The 19372-nt window shown below is 49.8% G+C and overlaps 1 protein-coding gene across 1 annotated transcript in view; it reads right to left on the bottom strand.

The window, feature by feature from the left end:
* The window catches only part of LOC119389488 (homeobox protein cut), a 632893-nt gene that overhangs the window by 483636 nt on the left and 129885 nt on the right, over positions 1–19372 (bottom strand). Inside the window, exon 3 of the mRNA XM_037656780.2 lies at positions 16953–17094. The gene's annotated coding sequence lies outside the window, so the exon portion shown is untranslated. The remainder of the gene's footprint in view (positions 1–16952; positions 17095–19372) is intronic.

Raw genomic sequence — 19372 nt, 5'->3', positions numbered from 1 at the left:
AAAAAAAACGCGTATAAGTGCACATACTCTCCGCGCCATGCCTCGCGAAAAGCCGTCGTGCCGCCATTTTGAATAAGTGTCCCCGAGTCCGTGTGCACCGTTGTGTTTACGTCTGTGCATCTCGTTCCCTTCTTATTGCGGTACTCTTCATTCTACTTCAGCACTACCAATAGTCATAGCAGTCGAGTGACGCGGGTTTTCTTCCTTCTCCGTCGACGCCGGCACTCGTACTGGCAGTACACGCGGACTGTCGTGGGAGCCATCCGCAGCAAAGGCTTCGTGGACTGGACGTGAGACCTGTACCCAGCTGATATTGGAAAGGACAACGTGATCTGGGTGGTAGTGCAACTTCAAAGAGCTCGGCGACAACTTGCATCGTGTTTGACAATCGGTACGCGTAAAAAAGACGCGTACCAAAACAAACGTACAGTGTTGCCAGCACTCCTGTCAAAATTACTGCCAACATGCTTGCAGGTACACGTTTATGTGATAAAGACAAAAAAACGTTTTGTGTCGATGTGATTAAAATACTTTTTATAATCACACATACCATTGAGAATGTTTTCAGCGTGATTAGACGCGAAATATTGCATGCAGACGTAGGTGCAGCAGCGCCTAATGGACCCCTTGCGGCTTCTGTCCGAAGCTCGTAAAATTGCCGTGTGACATGGGCACAACTCCATCTCCGTCTAACTCCCTCATGGAGTTTTACATTGATGGAGTTTAACGAAGTTCGGTGGTGGTCGCGCTTTCTAAAAGCGCGCCAGTCACTGCGGAGGCCAACCGTCGGAGTAAGGGCTCATGGATGTGTGGTGATAAGCCATGTCGATGCATACAGTCGTAATTTTTGCGCTACAAAGACCGATGAGGCTCGTAGAATAACATGCTTAACAACAACCGGGCATGGGCTCCAAGTTGCCGCTCACCTGTTGAATCTCATGGATTGTATGTCATGAACGCCACACTTAAACAATGTTGCGTATCGCTTGTGAATACAAGGACTGAGAGAGGCGCTCAAAGGCACGTAGAGGAGAGTGTGTCTCACTCGGCGTGTCTTAGTCTGCACCTCCTCCTCCTCAGTGAGTCTCTCCGCAACAACTGTCCCGAGTCGACGAGCGGCCTTCGTCCCCTCGTCGATGGAGATCGCGCACGTGCGGTCGTATGCTCTGCATGTTGCTTCAAATCTCCAATCTCTTCTCACTTCTCTCATTTTATGTCCATACTCCCTTCACTGTGACTCTGAGTGGTGCTCCTTTATGAGATGCAGAAAATATCATCCCGTTTCTTTCACTTACAGTCTGGCCACTTAGTCTTACTTGGATAACAGCACGTTATAGTCGAATAACTTTAATACGGTAATGGTTTCACCATTCCTTAAGTGGATCACGCATACAACATGGAAAAGCTTACCTTTCAGACGAGGGCGTACAGTTTCCCGTAAAGCTGCGTGAGCATGCACTTGGCGACGCGGCTCTGAGCTGGTGGTCGCCGTAAAGGGAGTCTCGAGACCACTTAGTGGCCGCGACTAATCACCGTGCAAGATCTACGAGCGTCGCAGGAGGAGTTCACGTAACGAGCACCTTGCCTCTTGGGCGAAAGTTACGCGCGTGCTCGACCACAGAAGCCATTGGGCGAGGCGCCCCGCTGAGCACACATCGGCTCACCGTCCGATGAGCTCGGTCCCCTGGGGAGCTCGTTGCGCCCACGAGCGATTAATTATGCACGTCGCGTGCGCCCGGCGTATGTGGACACAGTGATCACCTTCGATAATTAGCCGCTGTCCTGCTCCGACTGCCCAGTGAAGCGTTCGTAGTGGAAATGACCCAGGCTGCATCATTAATACGCATCGCCATGATGCCCTTTCGAGTACTGTCACGTGGTCGCTTTCTCGCCGATTTGCATATAGAATGCGCGTGATGCCGCGGCAACAGCCCTTATTCCGAACGCGAACGGGGAAACCTGTGGCCGAGAATGACTGAAACTTACGGGTGTCGAGTGAACACCAAAGAGAAGTTGAATTCTTCGTGAATACCTGAGCGTTTCTTCTTTTATCATCGCGTAGGCGAAAACGAAGCGTACGTATTGTGTTAACTTTAAACAATAAAACAAGATCATTGACTCCAACCCCTGTCAGTACGCAGCCCTCTGAGATGGCATCAGTGATACCGTCATCCAACGCTGTCCACAATGACTGTCATCTTGAGGTAACAGTTGAATATGTTTTCTGCGACTGTGCACGAAGTAGTGTTCAGAAGAGAAACGCTTATAAATGCGCCAGCGCGTATTGTCAGAAGAAATCATTTTGGAATGCCTATAGGGCGTCATTACGAAGGGCTCCGTGTGCGTTATTTTCGCGAAGAACGAGCAGCAGCAGCCAAACCACCCGTAGAAACAGTATAAAGGATAAGGTAAAGCATGTGCGGATCTCTGGGGCGATCAACACACCGCTCACAAATTATTAAAGCGAAAGCCTTAGATACCTCAGCAAAAGCGAGCATTGACCGTCGGCGTCAACACGAGTGATGCAAAAAATCAGCATCACGTGATGACGTCGCCATATGACGTCATCGTGACGTCCCAGGTTGGCAGAACTTGTGACGTCATCATGACATCGCACGACGACGTCATTTTTTCTACAGGACCATCTTACTTCTTCAATTGGTCCGATTGCAAATGTACAATGGATGCAGGGAGAAGGATACCAAAGTGCCTCATCTTACAAAAACACTTCAGAAGAAAAAAACCAAAGTCGGGAATTCCGCGTGCCTAAAGCCCAATCAGGTCATGAGGCACGGGGTGGTGTGGGAATCCTGGTTATTTTTTAACCGCCCGAGGTTATTTAACGTACACTCAACGCATGGTACAGGACCGTTCTTGTATTCCTCGTCGGTCCGATTCGAACCTGCGATTTCTTGACCAGCAACGTTACGTCCAGCCACTAAGCATCCATGGCGGTTCGCAAACACTTTTGTAGTTCAGGACGGGGCAGACTTGCGTCAGTAAATCATCATGGAGATGGGACAACTCACCAACAGCGCTAGTTTCAAATACAGTGTTCCCGGTTCGACCTGCCTGTGCGGAAACACCGTCGCGTTTATTCTATTCTCGCTATAGCAGCACAGAGCAAAGCGCGTTCTCATCCGAAAGAGCAAAAGGAACCACGGAGGCCGACTCCACGCGAGGCGGCAATGAGCGCGGGCGGCAGGCATTTACAGCCGAGAACACAGCGAGCACGGTGCATAGCCTTTAATAAAGTTAGAGCGCCGCGCGAAGAAAGCGCAAGACGCCGGCTTGGTCGTCGTCGATTCATTACGCATCTTCCTTTTTGTTGCGGATGCCTCACCCACTCACAGCGGGTGCAGTACGAGAAGGAGAGGGCGACGGGGGTCATCGCCGCAAGCCTCCCAAACCCTCTCCGCTGCCTCCATGAAAGCCAAACAAAACGCCGCCAATTCAATCGCGCAAAACTTATTTAATAAGCCGAACCGAGCAGTGCGCTATCTATCTCTATTTCGCCAACGTCTCTTCTTCTTCTTGCGTGCTGCTCGTCCGCACAGCATGCTCCGCGTTCGTATTTCTTCTTGCGGGCGGCTTCTCCGTCGCACTACCTCCACTGCGGTGTGGCACGCTCCGCCGTTGCGACAGCGTCTGAATGCAGCGCGCCGTTTCCTCTCGGTGTCTCTTCTTTGCGTGCCACGCACATATGCGTGTGTCTGTGTTTGCGAGAGGGTTGTCCTCCGTGCGAGCCTGTTTCGTAACGCGCCCGCTTTTTCTTTTCCCAGCTGCCTACTACGCGGAGGGGGAAAGAAATCGAAACGAGAAAGAGAGAGGACACCTCTCTCACGCCCACGGTGCAGTTCTTTCAGGGGCCGACAGGATGCGCTAGCTGCTGGGGAAGTTCACAGACGTGTCGAGAAGTCGCGGCGGACGTGGCGTGTGTCTTGCGGTCATTACACGCACGAGCGGTATTGGGAATGTCGCACTGGCTGGCAAACGTAGCTTCGATAGAGTCTACACAGAATTGCCTTGTTATTAAGGCGAAAGCCTTAGATGCCTCACCAAACGCGGAAATTGACCGTCGGTGTCAGCACGAGTGATGCAAAAAATCATGATCCTGTGATGACGTTATAACCACGTCATGACTTCACATACATCCAAAACGTGTGACGTCATCATGACGTCGCTATGACATAACGTGATGTCACATGATGACGGCATCACACGACATCCTCGCTTGGTCGCAGTTTGAGGCGATTACGGAGAGACTGCAAAACAACGTTAGGTGCAGAGACCTATCGGAGTGGGGCGGGGGCAGGATCGACTCAGTAGAAAAAAAAGATGGCTTCTGCCTTCGAGTAGTCTCAGACGAACGCATAAGGGACCCTGTGAGTATTTGCTTCTCCCCCTCTGTACAAATACACATTCCCTATGTATACCAATTGAGAGATAATACCATGCTTGTTTATCATTTTCTTTTTCTTTTATTAAATAGGATAACAAATAGTTCGTGCATAACACTGCTATTGAAAATTCATTTGCGAAAGCCGCCGCATCAGCATTCGCATGACGTCAGTGTCGCTGTGCTTAGCCGTTATACATTTAAGAATGCGTAAAAAATATTGAACAACATTTTAAGAAATTTGAATTTAAATCCCGTTAGTTAGAATAAACTAGCACCTATCCTAGCCAACCCGGTTCTGCAATTTTCTACTTGGATGTCATGCAGCGAGTGTCGGCAGCTTTCGTAGCGTGCTACTAGAGGGTACGCGCTCTTGTAGATCACACGCTCTGCTTAACAGCCTATCTGTCAGATTCGAGCATGCAACTTTAGCCTTCACGCCTGAGAAAACGTGTTAGAAGAAATGCACTATGATATCGTATGCCAGCTGTTGGTTTTACTCCACCAATCCTCTATTGTAAAAGAATGTCATTAATGAAAAACAATGCGCTTCTGCCGGTAGCTATAAGGAAGAGTAACGTTCGGTTAAGCTTGAGTGGTCAGAAATCACTGAATGTCTTTCGCTTATAAGACATTCATTGCGCGTATTTACTATGAGGAACACCAAGAAAAGCGTAGAGAAGTAAATTGCAATGGCAACTTATCTTTGAAGATTTTACGACGTGCTCGACGTTGGAGCAACTCGCCACGGTGGTCTAGGGGGTTATGGTGCTCGACTGCTGACCCAACGGTCGCGGTATCGAATCCTGGCCGCGGTGGCTGCATTTCGACGCAGGCAAAATGCTAGACGCCCGTGTGTTTAGATTTAGGCACACATTAAAGAACCCCAGGTAGTCGAAATTTCCGGAGCCTTCCACTACGGCGTCTCTCATAATCATATCGTGGTTTTGGGACGTTAAACCCCAACAATTATTATTATTACGACGTTGGATCGTGATTTCAAGCTTACAGTTTTCTAAGGCGACGATGCATTACATGCATGTCGTTATTCTCGAGCAAATTAAAGTTATAATTTTTTTTTTCGGAGCCCTTGTTTCAATTTATGCGGACTGTGCATGTGGCACAAGCGCATTAAAACCTTTGGACTCTCCATCGTCGTTCTGTCTGCTCCAACGTTCAGTTCTTCACTGCACGTAGGTTTTTTTTTTTTTTTTTCAGCGTGGAGCATGTTGTTATTGTTTATACCATGTTTATGCTATAAGCTTCAGGGACGTGACAAAATAGCAGAATCCGCTTATCGATCTGGTTCTGCATATTGAATGCGACGCCGTCTCCCATTCAGCTAATGCATCCGTGCGCGATCGAGGCTCCGTGTATCCCGCGCCCGCTTGGCTATAGCACCCTGGGAGGGAGAGATTGTAATGGCGCCGGTGTGGCTCGGTGAGAGAGACGCACGGTGGGAAACCCCTTTCGATGGCCCGAGCAACAGCTCGTTCGGTAGCGGCGATCGATGACGGCATCGATGAGTCAGCGCGCCCAGCGATCCCCTCGGGGGAAACGCCGATTGGTATATTCAGCTCTCTTTTCATCCCCGTGTCCCCAAACTGATGGGATGTAAAACAGACGCCGCCGTCGGCCACCGTGGCTGCGAGCCCATAGGGGATTCAAGCGGTTGCGGTTAAAGCCTAATGAATGAATGAATGATGAATGAATGAATGAATGAATGAATGAATGAATGAATGAATGAATGAATGAATGAATGAATGAAATTTGTTTTTAGAGACATTCGCTTCTTCTACCGGATTTACCTTGCTAATCTGGCAGCGGGTATGTTTAATATCCCTACTTTGCAGTATAATATCCACTTGTGTTGTTAGAGCGTATGCAACAGAACCACCCTGTTGTGTAAAAGGGCTGAAATGTATTACACAAACAGGCGAGGTCACTACGCAAGAGAGGTCCATGGCTGCATATTCATCCAGCCGCCATGACAGGGCCTTGCAAAAGCTAATATTTTTCTAAACATAAAGAAGACCTAATCATATGACGACAGGTGAAATACAGATGATTAAAATAAATAACGACGTATTCGATGTTGTCGAACGTTACGTTTTTCTAGGATTCAGAATAGGTATCTCTACAAAAACACTCTAAGATCGAGTAAAAAGGGCGTCTTTTTGTCCCACAACAATAATCGTCATCTGGCTTGCTTGCGTTTCCTTTCTTGAAAACTCGGTGCTGGCCACTTTCCTGCCAAGAATGCTATGTCACGCTGATAGCGCGCATGTCGTTCGTGACCGGAAAGTGCCGGGCGCGCGGCGATAGTGCAAGGAAAGGAAGGCAAAATAAATGACGATTATTGTTGTGGGACAAAAAGACGCCCTTTTTACTCGATCTTTTCTTAGAGTGAAGAAAATCAGCAAGGAATGGTATTAAGTACTATAAAAGAGAACAATATGTAGACTCTCCAAGATTACAGAATACTAAGATGTTAGCCTTAACACTAATAGTCGCCTGGTAATAGTTTCCTGTGGTGATACGAGTGACGAACAGTGCGGAAGTATGAAAGAAAAAAGCTAGATTCTTTCGAGCTGTATATATGGCGCTGGCGCCGAGTTTTGAGTACTCCATGGGCTGCCAAGCGAACCAACATCTCAGAGCGCAATAGCTAATGTTCTTTCGAAGGAAAGGTAATAAACCTATAACATTCCTATTTTGGTCACGTTATGCGGGCTGCCATTTCAACGGGGCGTGTCAATGCTAGCCAAAGCGGAAGTTAAGACAAAATGAGGTCGCCAGTGCACGAGGTGGTTAGATGGTATCCTTCAGGCCACCGGGAAACGTGTCGGTTTGCTTAAATAGTTTGTATTCAGTAAATATGACTGACGTTCACTTTTGCCACGCATGGCGCTTATAGCTGTAACGGCATTGGTACGGCCCGAGAACTCGGCACCGAACGGGCGCAGCGCACACGATGATAATGACCACAAGGTTCGCCTAACTAAACTCACGTTTTTGAGAGTGGTCGCCTCCTCACCCTCGCTATAATGTGACAAAATAATCTGTTGCGAAATTTGTACACTAAGCACTATTATAGTATTATTAACGCATGTCACCGTTACATCTATTACATTAATGTAGATGCGACACTGCATGAAAACAAACCCTATTTATGAGGAAATGTCACAGTTATTGCACAACAGTATTTTGCCCAGCCACTCGTTGGAGCACGATAAAGTCTATCGTTATGACAGAAATGCCTTCGAAACGACTTACTCAACCGCCAGCTCTGCTATAGCCTCTTCGGTGGAAGCCCAGACCCGGATCAACTATCGCTGAAACACTTTATATACGATAAAGGAACTCGCGAGAAACGTGTCATTAATTACTCGTCTCTGACTGCATGGAAATCACAGTAACGGGTCTTAAACCCACTGTTTACGCAATTAACTGCAATCCGGACCGCTCGTTACGAGTCCTGATACGAGCTACGCGCGGAGCGTAATCGAAAGAGATGCAGCCGGCCAACGCAACGCGAATGTGGCCTCCATTAGTCAGAGAGCACGACGGCGGCGCGTAATCTGTTTAGCCCCGACAAATCATCGGCTTAGGATCACACCGGATTCGGAGTACACGGTGCGCACGTCGGCACACATTCGGAGCGTGTATTCAAGCAGCTCCGCTGATACCGAGACACTTCTCCAAGAACAATCAGGGCAGGTGAAACAACCCCCTCCCACTCTGTTGCTGTAAACGTGATGGATTGCGACCAGGAAGACCGCAACGAGAACAGTATCGGCTTTCCAGCTCAAACTCGTTGCATCTGTGAATCCTATCACAAATGCGGAGGGAAAAGCCTAGCAGCGAGCATGACGGTGCGCTAAACGTATCATGAGCTTTAGGTAATTGTGTCGCTGCTCTAGAGAGCAGCTATGCCTAACACGCTGCGCGATTTTGTACCATAATTGCGGGGAAACCCCCTTTGGGTGCCAGCTTTATCGGTGCGATTCGTCAAACGCACTAACAACTTCAGCGCAAATACTGTAACTGTCACACTGCTCCGAACACGAGGAGCTATAGGTGAACAAAAACAAAGGTAGTGCACCAACAGTTTGCACAGGTATCGGGCTTATGCCGGGTAAGTGCGCGAATAGTCTCTTACAAGTCTGCTTTCGTACCTTAAAGGGGTCATGAAGCACCCCTTGGGCTGATTGAAAAAACACATCCTGCGGAAAGCTGACACGGCTATGAACTGCTCTGCCAAATATTACAGTCGTGCGCGCCGCGTAATGGCCACAAGCGGAGCGCGAAGTTGCCGTTTCCCCAGGCACCCTCTTTTCAAACAGAGGCCGGTTCTCACTCTCGTCGGTGGGCGGGGCGTCTGTCCGCTGTACGTCGCAAGAGACATAGCATGCTTATTGGCCGATAGCCGACGTAAATCGAGAGAGGCGTTCGGATCAGATGCGCTTCTTGCCGCGGGGTGCCGCCACTTGCCGGCGCCGCACTCCTCAGTACACGGTAGCCGCACTCGCGCAAGCGAATCACAGCGGGAGAGCGATCGCGTTTCATGACGCGCGCTGGCGTAACTTCTTTCCCCCATGCCATCCCTCCCTGTCTAGCTTCCAGTGCGCTCGCCGGCACGAGAAAAGAGAGAAAGCGCTGGGAGCGTGCGCCAAACCCCCGTAACTCCGCTGATTCTTGACGGATTCGAGAAATTTTTGCGGCAATCGATTCGGGAGGCAGTAAACTCCGATACTGAGGTCATTACATCATTACTTGGAAAAGTGGTTCATGACCCCTTTAACCGCAGCGGCGATGACAGTGCGCCGCTGAGCATGTGGGCGCGGATGCGAGCCAGCATGCCATGGCAGCCACTCTCCGGTGCACGGGCCCGGTATGAATAAGAATTTCATGTACAGTGTATATGCTGCACGTCTAAGAACCCCAAGTTATGTCGTAGTCTCCCAAGACATTGTGCCTCAACGCCATGTTCTGAATTTAGCGCGAAAAACCTCCGGTTATTTTTTTTCATTTAATCTTTTTTTTTCGCGAGCCATCATATGAAGTCGGCGAGGCGGTATATACTGCGAAGCGATATTAAACATATTCCACGCACGTCGCACGCACCATCTTCAATAACAACAAATAAAAATAAGACGAATCGAATTCGCCGCTTGCTTTTTAACAGCGGAGCTGTTTAAACGTGGCAAAAACTCGGTTGTCGTCCCGCATTAATTGGTTGAGCAAGGAGGAGCCGCGTTAAGAGAGCGTAGCCTGGCTATGCCAAGGCACGCAAAGCCAAGAAAGGAGAATAGTATAGTATAGCAAGGGAATGGTAAACGGAGGTGAGGGTGAGGTGGAGTGATGTAAAGGTGAGGAGGAAGGAGGAGGGGAGAGGGTAAAACATGACATAGCCTTGTATAGTATAGTACTGCAAGGGGGAGGGAAGGGTAGTGAGGGTAAGGAGGAGTGATGTGAGGGCGAGGAGGATGGGGAGATGGTAAAACATGGCATAGCCATGTATAGTAAGTATAGCAAGGGGTGGGAAATGCAATTGAGGGTGAGGAGGAGTGATGTGAGGGAGAGGGTAAATCATAGCATAGTCTTGTGTAGTATAGTATAGCAAGGGGTGAGAAAGAAAAGAGAGGGTGAGGAAGGGAACGCCACCAGATACGCTGTTTCTTCAGTTGTCGCATATCTAGCGCGTAGCTGCCCCAATTTTATTTATTTATTTTTTTTTTGCTTAGTTTCTACCATCAGAACTCAGTATTCTAAACTGTCGGTAGATATCCACATGTCTAACGGCAGCGCACTGCGAGCAAAACCGCGTGTATACTGCCCCGAGGGCGCGTGCGTACGCGGGATGGGATTAGTGAGCAGACACAGGGCGTCCTCCCCTCACTTGAGCAGACAGTTCTAGATCCGAGGAAGGAATTTATCCGAACTGCGAGAAATAACTCGGTTGCAGTATTACGTTTAGCGCGAGCTCTTGCCCGTTATCGACGACCAGTTGCGACACGATTCCGGCGCCTCGCCGAGAGAGATCTGCGCGCTAAGCCAGTGGCAGCGGCCATCCGTAAAGATGATCGCGGACCGCTGAGAGCCGCCGGGCTAATGCTTCGCAAAGAGGGAGAGGCGTTTATCCGCCGAGACGGATCGGGCCCGACGCCTCGACCGGGAGGCGCACTCCGTCAGCCACGCTGTCAGCGCCGCCGCGGCTGCCACCGCACGACCTCCCGTGCGCCTTCAACCCGTTCGTCGCGCAAGATGCCTGCTCCGAGGGAAGGGATCTGTACGGGCTAGCACGAAGTTATCAGTGACGGAGAAACCATTGCCGGGCGTGCGATGCGAGGGAAAGGGTGAACCTCGTTATACGACTACGTAACTCCCCGAGGCAGCACGCTGCCATCTCTTTGGGGAGACGAAGTACGGCACCCGCGAGCGCTGATTAACCAGCCGCGGGCGTTTTTACGAAGTAACTCGTTGTGACATGTACAGGAGTGTATGTGAAATATAAGCGCGGCGATAGTCCGCGTCTATACCACATTCAGCGACAGCGGTCTGCGAAGCCATCAGTATTCGGTGATAGCGATCGCGCTAAAGCTGATTAAGTAGTCAGCCATTTTTCTGAACTATAGAGATGGAGTTACAAACGTAAATTTAGGAAACACACACACACACACGCACACGCACACACACGCGCGCGCGCGTTGCGGGCTATTATGCATTTTCCTAAGGTGAATCGAAGGCGAAATCCATCTTGTTTCCTTCTCAGTCGAGTGTATTTATATGACGTCATGATGCCGTCAGAACTTTTGGTGACATGAGGTTCATTTTTCAAATTACTGGTGTTGATGGCGATGCCGACGGTTACTTTTCACGTTTGATGAGGCATCTAAGGCCTTCGCTTAAAAAAAAAACCCTCAAATTTCCAGGTTCATAGGACCAACTACGCGTGCAGAGCGACCACGGCACGCACTGCACTCCACGCAGTAGGTGTGATGTAGAAGAGTAATAATTATTAAAGGTGCACTTTGCTTCTATGTTGGCACAGGTAATACTGTTCCTGGCAGTACGTATAGCACAGTCAGCTGACATTAATTCGTTTAACTAATAATACTAAGCGAAGATATTTTCTGTACGATTCTGCTGCGTCCACATCGTACTTCAAACTGGCTCTCCGATACCTCAGTGACAAAAGTATGAGTGCGGACGTTGCTTGAGCCCCTGATTATTTGGCACACATGCAAAAAAAAAAAACCGTTTTCTCATTGTTGTATTAAATTCGCCGTCTTTATCAGGCTCAGGAACGTAGATACAAGGCACATATGCAAATCACAGATGAAAAGCCCAGATGCAAAGATATATTATGTAGGCGAATGCTGTCGTTTCTCATTGTCCACTGCCATGGTGCTAAGTTCAGTGACTGGGTAATGAAACTTCTCGGTATGACCGAGGAGGCATTCTTACGCGGCCACACATCTTCAAAATTAGAGCCATACGTTACCTATGAAAATCCGTTAATGTTTGCATTCTGATAGCTGGATGCTTGAAATAAAAGATCTTCACAACGTTCAAGGTAGGAGGCAGCGTAGTGGGAGTTACTAGTATACTCGTTTTCATGTGATTAATGACTGTACTAGTAAATGATTTTTCGGACTGGCGAGGAAGTGTCTGTAATGAGCATACCGCGCGGTGCCATCGCCATAGCCATCACTCTTCTCTCGCATGGTCTCGCATCTTTACGACAATCGGCTTAACGTGAACCATTCTGATAGCGTACCAACCCGGCTCCCCTTGCGCCAATATCTTTCGTTGCCTGCTGATGTCTTCGTGATATGCAGTGCAGCGGTGTCTAGCCGTTGCTCACTGAATAGCAGATGCGCCGCTATTCTAATCATGGTGATTGTGATACTTTTCACGGTGACTGTGATACTTTTCTTCTGCTGCTTCGATCACATTGTCATCATAACTTCAAATAAACAGTAAGTTTGACACCAGAAAAAGAAAGAAAGAAAGAAAGAAAGAAAGAAAGAAAGAAAGAAAGAAAGAAAGAAAGAAAGAAAGAAAGAAAGAAAGAAAGAAAGAAAGAAAGAAAGAAAGAAAGAAAGAAAGAAAGAAAGGAAAGAGTTCACGTAAGTTATTTACTGCCGCTAATCATCTCCAGATGACCCTAACGTACTCTATAATGTAAACTAAATATGCGTCATGAGGTAACGTTAGTTAATGTCGTTATTGTGCGACAGCAACTACAACCACATTAAAAAAACGAAAAAAAAAAAACTTGGAACGCTTAAGCTTCCCCTTTAGGAGTGGAACACGATAGCGTTATCGGGCCTCGTTCGCACCGCTTCCTCATTCGCTCGCCATACTTCGCTTATCGCTGAATACTTCAACCTTGCCGTTAGGGAAAAACGTCTGCGCACGTGACATTGGTCGTTGTGATCTCGCCTACGGTGGCTAGTGCAAGTACAGTTGCGAAGTAACCGCTACACCATAATTGACCATTTTGCGAAGTAGTGAAGTAACCACTACGTGTCTGTTTACGGCAATATGCGCTTACCTACGTGGCTGCACACTTTGTTGCTGACGTGGCCGGTGATGATGATAACAATTAATTATGGCTGCGATCTTTGTAATGAATGGACAGCTCACAAAGCACCCACTCATTACGCAATTCACGGGCCTGACGCCCGGTGCAATTCCACGTTTTTGCCACGAAATATTACGTCTATTAACGCGAGTCCTCGCCCGATGTCACGCCTATATAGAGTCTTTTACCGAAGCAGTTCGAAGCACTACCGTGACTCTGTCGTAGAATTCATGGCTGCCGCTCAGAATGCCTGGGTTCGATTCCGGCTTGAACCCCGATTTTTATTCATTGCGCTCATCGGAATTTTTCGCCTACGGACCACGCCACCGACTCCGACATCGCATTTGCTGCGACAGGGGCTGTCTTTAACGCTGCCGAGTTGAAATATTTTAATTAGGCAACGGCAGACACAAGGCGCAACAACTATCGTGATTACATACATACATACATACATACATACATACATACATACATACATACATACATACATACATACATACATACATACATACATACATACATACATACATACATACATACATACATACATACATGGTACAAAATGCACGCACGCACTGCGTAAAGACAAAGATCACGCGTCAAGGTCCCCGCTTCAGACGCGTTGCGACTCTTCCGTTCTTTCCTCTTCGAACGGTCATCGCGAGCAAACGGTGCAGCAGCGTCAGCCATCGCAAAGCGAGGAATAAAGAGCGGCTCCTTATCGACCTCGGTGGGCGGCATTCGGCACTTCTCGAACTGCGCACGCACCTTGTTTTCGTGAGAAGCTTTTGCCCCCCCCCCCCCCCCAGGACGCAGATAAAAGGGTCCCCCACAATGGACCATTGGCTTCGATCGCCACGCCCCCCTCGCCTATTGGAAGGGCCGGGCGACGCGGCACCGTCGTCTCAATAACGCGAACGAGCGGCGGTGGCGACTCGTTGCGCAAACGGACCGTCGATGCTGACGACGCCGCCGAGGCCGGTCGCGCATCAAAGGCGGGGGAGGGTGGCCGCCCCTGATGCCCGCTCGGCGCGCCATTCCGCCAAGGTCAACAGCCAAAAATGGCCATGAAGGCAGAGGCGATTCTATTTGGCCGTGGCGATCTGGAGCGTCCCATCTACGATCTGGAATGCCGCCTCCGCGCGATGCACCCCAAAGGATACCCTGAATGCGGGGAGGGAAGAGAAGGGGGATGCGATGTCGGCGCGTCATCATAAGGCACGGCAACGATGCATCGTCCATGCGTGGCCCTTTGCACTATTCGGCGCGTCTCACCTGATCGCAGCAGCAAGCCAAAGGGGGCGGTTGCGGAGAAAGAAGACCCAGACACGCCATGGCGATCAGTGCGCACGCCTTGAAGACGCACTCCCGAACACTCCTCTGTGCTGCCCGGACTTGTGCCATAACTTCGCGTGTCATCGCGCGAGCACCTCTCGCGACTCAGTCACATATTCTTATCGTCTTTATTTCTTTTCATTTTTTGTGCAACTTTCGAGCCTCTTCGCCAGGACCGAGGACAACAGGGAGATCATCAATCGGGCGTCCATTTCCGAAGGCGCCCTGCAAAGCGACGACCCAAACGATTGTCGGCGACAGGGGAGGGCGGGTCGGCCGCCTCGTCGTAGTTCTCTGTGCGGGCAAGAGCGCCCTTCGAAGGCTCGGCGAAGATAGTCGTTGCACCGCGGGTCGAGAATTTCCCCTCGAATCGCGGTAAAACGCGTCTCGCACGCTCAGGCGAAGAAGCAGGAAAAACAAGATTCCGGGTCGGATTCGACACTTGCGCAGCTCCTCAAAACACGTTGTCCTTGAGCTCAGCGGCAGTGTGACACCTGCGGGCAGCTGCCCTTCGAAGCCAAGGATAACATTTTGCAATGCTGTAACTTGTCACGCAACTTATTTACTATGTCTTATACCCACGAATTAACAAGTTTCGGCAGTATACTGAAAAGTAGAAACACTTCAGGGTAAGTGAACCCCGTGGAATGTTGCCTCTGGAGACCTTCACCCAAAATAATTCAGCATCAGCTCACATGGGACAGATCAAGGGAGCCCCGCCCAATCTCAATGAGTCGGCCCACATAGCTGCGCGAGGACTAGTAGACCGCGTAGCTACCGGAGGGCGCGCTGAGGTTTTGGAGAATCGCGACCCGCCCACCTCGTATAACGAAATTACCAAACATTTTTACCTGGGGCGGAGACAGTACCCTCCACCACACAGAAAATTAAGCAGACCACAGGCTCTGACACTCAGGCTACTTCAAGTCGGGGCGTACCCTAACCCCGCGCTACTGCACAAGATCTATCCTGAAATACAGCCAACTAATGCATGTTCATTATGCGCAGATATCGCTAATCTCGAACATATGCTCTGGCGGTGTCCCGCGTTACACGGCGGCGAAGTCATCACGCCGTCAAAATGGGAAGAAGCTATTACAAGCTCCGGACTCGAAGCACAACTATGGGCAGTCCAACGGGCCCGCGACGCAGCAGAGAGACTTGGTCTTTCTGTTCCGACGTGGGAGCGGCCCGCAACGTGCTAGGGCGCGTTCCGAGGGACCGAAATAAAGTTTATTCATCCATCCATCCATCCGCACACTTGCCACAGTGTACGGATGGAAGAGTGAACAAGTTTTTTCCGTTTTATTTTAAGTTAATCAGCGATACCGTCAAAAACAAAACTGCCATATGGCCGTTAAATCAGTTTGTTGATCTAGATCACAACCAATGTTTCACACGTATGCTCATTAAGTGACACATTTAATCGCCGTTGACTGAATCACGACACAATTACCGAGAGTGCAACCCAACGTTACTCACGTAAAATGTGTACATTTGACTTCTTGGTTAAAGACGATCCAATGGCAGCTGTCCTCGCCAAGTTCTGCTAATTCAGTCTGTTGAGCCTCTCGATGATGCAAACGCTCGGCACCAGCAGTGCGTAATGGGCTAGCGAAGGTGGTCCGACCAGACGTTGCGTCATCTTACGTTGGGCTGCACTCTCATTAAGATCATTTCTTTCGCGAGTGCACAGCACTCGGACTGTACCCTGTTGCGATGGGCCTAAAATTTCTGAGGACAGCTAGGCAAGGTTACCAGTTCGTCCATTGGTCTGTAGGGTGAGCAGGTAGGATTGAGGTCGCCCTCCTGATGGCCTTCTGAAATTTTTCGCCTGTTCTACCAACACACTGTGGGCACTCAAAAATCTGCATACTCGCCTTCAAACTCACTTAATAACCTGGCGGATCCATTCTCTTTAACTAAAACATTCAGTAATTGAAAGGTTTCATGTTATGCAAAGACTGTTGACACTGGTTGCCCAGATATCAATTTGCACTCATACGAATCTAATGATCAATCTTTAAACTCTTGTTCGACGTGCTTCACAGACCGAATGGTGCCCAAACAGTTGTTACAGAGAGTAATCAGCCACATCGAACTGTACTGGCGACGACGACTTGCTGCACGGCTTATACACCGACAACTTCACATGCAATGCTTAATATCTCGATCGCAGATCTTCACGAAAGCGTTGGCGACATAGACGTGCGCACAAGAGGGGGGAAGGGGGGAGCAGTAGATCTCCCTAATCATCGAAAGGGGGCGCCAAGTGTGTCCTATACCCTTCCTCAGTCGGACCTGTCCAGTCATTGTTTACTGTGCATTGTTGTGGCCACGCCGGTTTTTGGCAATAATGGCTGTCGAGGACGCCCGATGTTGCATTGCAAGAACTGTTTACTTCCCACCTCCCCGGTAAAGCTGGGGACCAAAGGCAGGCCGTTGTGAGTAGCACGTCATCGCCTCATTTTCATTTTTGCATTCATTGTGAAGCTGGTTTTCTTTCGGACTCGAACAAGGGAGGGAGGGGGGGGGGCACTGCGGCGAAACATTGCCCTCCTAATGGAGAACCCTGTGCCCGCCTGTGGTTAGCGAGCTGAAGTACAAAAGCACGAGCGTGCTGACCTGAGTGTGCGACGGAGACGGCTCGCAGCACCCTCTTGTAGAGCGCCAGGAAGGCGGCCTCAGCAGCCAGGCTTCGCTCTCCCAGGCGATCCACCTCGGTTTGGAAGTGCCTCAGCAGCGGAGACACCAGGCACCGAACGTCCTGCGAGGAAGATACACACGTCTCTGCACACGTCGCACATGACCAACCAGAGAAGCTGTGCGTGGTGTAAGCTCACGAGGAATGCGACGAGGGCTTGCTGGTAACACATCTTCAGTAGGTTTCCTTGCGCAAATAAAAGACAGGTCAAATGTAGACACACATGGACACACACGGGGCGTGACTGCGCTACAGGGAAACCTACCGAAGACGTTGAAGTAGAGAATATTCGAACACTGGGCCTCACCGAACTCAATACAGAAAGAAGGCCTTCAAAGCGTTGGTGAACAAGAACTTCTTGAAGATACCTGGACTAAGTGGAAGACATTGAGAGTTTTTGAATGCGCAGTTTCTTTTTTCGATCTCTCTTACATATTTTCTTTAGATTATTTCATCTCTCCATTTTTCACCTATCGCTCACTTACTGCATCAAACCAGCTCAGAAATGCCAGCCGCTATTACATTTGCTAACCTTCCTGGGTTTCCATGCATGTTCATTCCTCCTTCTCCTCCTCGTCAATGGATGATGATGATGACAAACTTTATTTATGTACAGGCAAAGCTCCTGTGGATTGCCTCGTAGGGGCCTTGCTGATGGTCGGGGCCCTTAGTCCAGGGCTCCGCTGGCTCTTGCCATCCGCTCTGCTCTCTGAACGAGCCTGATCTGGTCGTCGAGGGCCGGGCTGGACAGCAGTGCAGCCCGGCCCTCGAAACATGTTATTTTTGTATTGTTTATTCCGATTTATTTATAGATTGATTGGGACAAACGGACTAAAGGCACATTAACTCTCGCTCACTAATTCCCCTCCACCCGTACGTTACTCATTAGCAGTGGGCAAGTAACACTTTCTCCTTCTTTTTTTTTTTGCGTATAAAAGCAAAGCGGCACTCGCCACAGCGCCCGTGCCGCTTTGCTATTCGCGAGTACCGCGCAGTGTTTCCTTCGAACGTATTCGCTTCCGGTTCTCGTCAGGTGAACTTATGCTGAATATCTCGCGGTGATTTCAAGTCTATATTACGGGTCATTCGGGCTTCACTTGTCCTTTAGTTTAGCAGGAGCCTACCCTGGAGTTAGTGTACTGGTCAGTTACGTGTATTTTCGCATGTGTGCTTATCCTCGTCGTCCTCTATAACACCTGCCATTTCTCCCCTTAAGCCAGTGATGCGTCCCCAGTTCACCACGAAAACCTACCGCACACCGACCTCTGCTTTTCCTAGCGAATCTCTCCTCTCATTCTCTTCTCGTTACGACGCATAAATACAACTAAGAGGCACAAATTATACCCTCCTCCATCCGTGCGAGTCGGCGGCCCGTAGTTTGCCTCGCTGCGTTTCATCTGTCACCTTTGAGGCAGCGCCGTACCCCGCATATCGCTAGCGCTCATTAGAAAACCCGGCTCGGAACAACAAAGAGCGCTGCTTCGCCGCATAACTCTCGCGTTGCACGGCAAAACGCAACTTTGGCAGCGCTTCAGAGCGAGAGAGGAGCGGGAGCGAAGATCGCGTTCGCATCTCTTGGCGCAGCCGATGCGGCGGCGTTGTGGTGCCCCGTTTTCCGCCATTCTTCTTGTCACGATGCGGCACAGCTCTGCAGCGGGCGAAAATCCCCGATGGCGGCCGAATATATTTCACGCGCCTCTCACCCACCTCCAAAACAGTCCTCCTCCGGCAGCAGCAGCAGCAGCAGCAGCGGGAGCCTAAATAACATAAATCAAAGCGTTATTTATTAAGCGTTATTTATCTACGAGACAGGAGGAATAGGACGATGGAGCGCAAAACGGCGCGTGCTGAGCCGCACGCGCGGCGTTTGCGCCAGTGGCGGGCGAGGCATTCGAGCGTTATTCCAGAGGCGGAACCCACGTGCAGCGCCTGTCTGTATGTTAGAGATCGCCGGGTTGAACGTGTTGCGACAAAAATAGCGGGATGGAGGGGATGAATCTTTTTTTCCGCCACGCATTGCGGGTCCATTATAGGGCGAAAGTGATGCTCCTTCCTTTGCTCGTGACTCGTATTATTTATCTGGTCGAGGGAAAACGAAGCCTTACTCTCGCCCTTCTCACTCAGCCCGCTTCCAAAGCCTCCCTCCTGCTTTCCTCCCCCACGGACTTAGCGAAGGAAAGAGAGAGAGACGGCCACCAATAATTTTCGTGGTGGTGTGGTGCGCGCAATGCCTCCGTCGGAGAATTGAGAGCAGCAGTGAGTCTCAGCGGACTACTCGCAATCCGGAAGAGTTGAGAGCGCGAGACACACACACACCAGCGCCGTACGCGGTGCCTTTCGG

The sequence above is a fragment of the Rhipicephalus sanguineus genome, chromosome 4, assembly GCF_013339695.2.
Source record: "Rhipicephalus sanguineus isolate Rsan-2018 chromosome 4, BIME_Rsan_1.4, whole genome shotgun sequence".
Lineage (NCBI taxonomy): Eukaryota > Metazoa > Arthropoda > Arachnida > Ixodida > Ixodidae > Rhipicephalus > Rhipicephalus sanguineus.
Note: the sequence above shows the minus strand (reverse complement) of the source record. Positions and strands in the feature narration are given on the sequence as shown.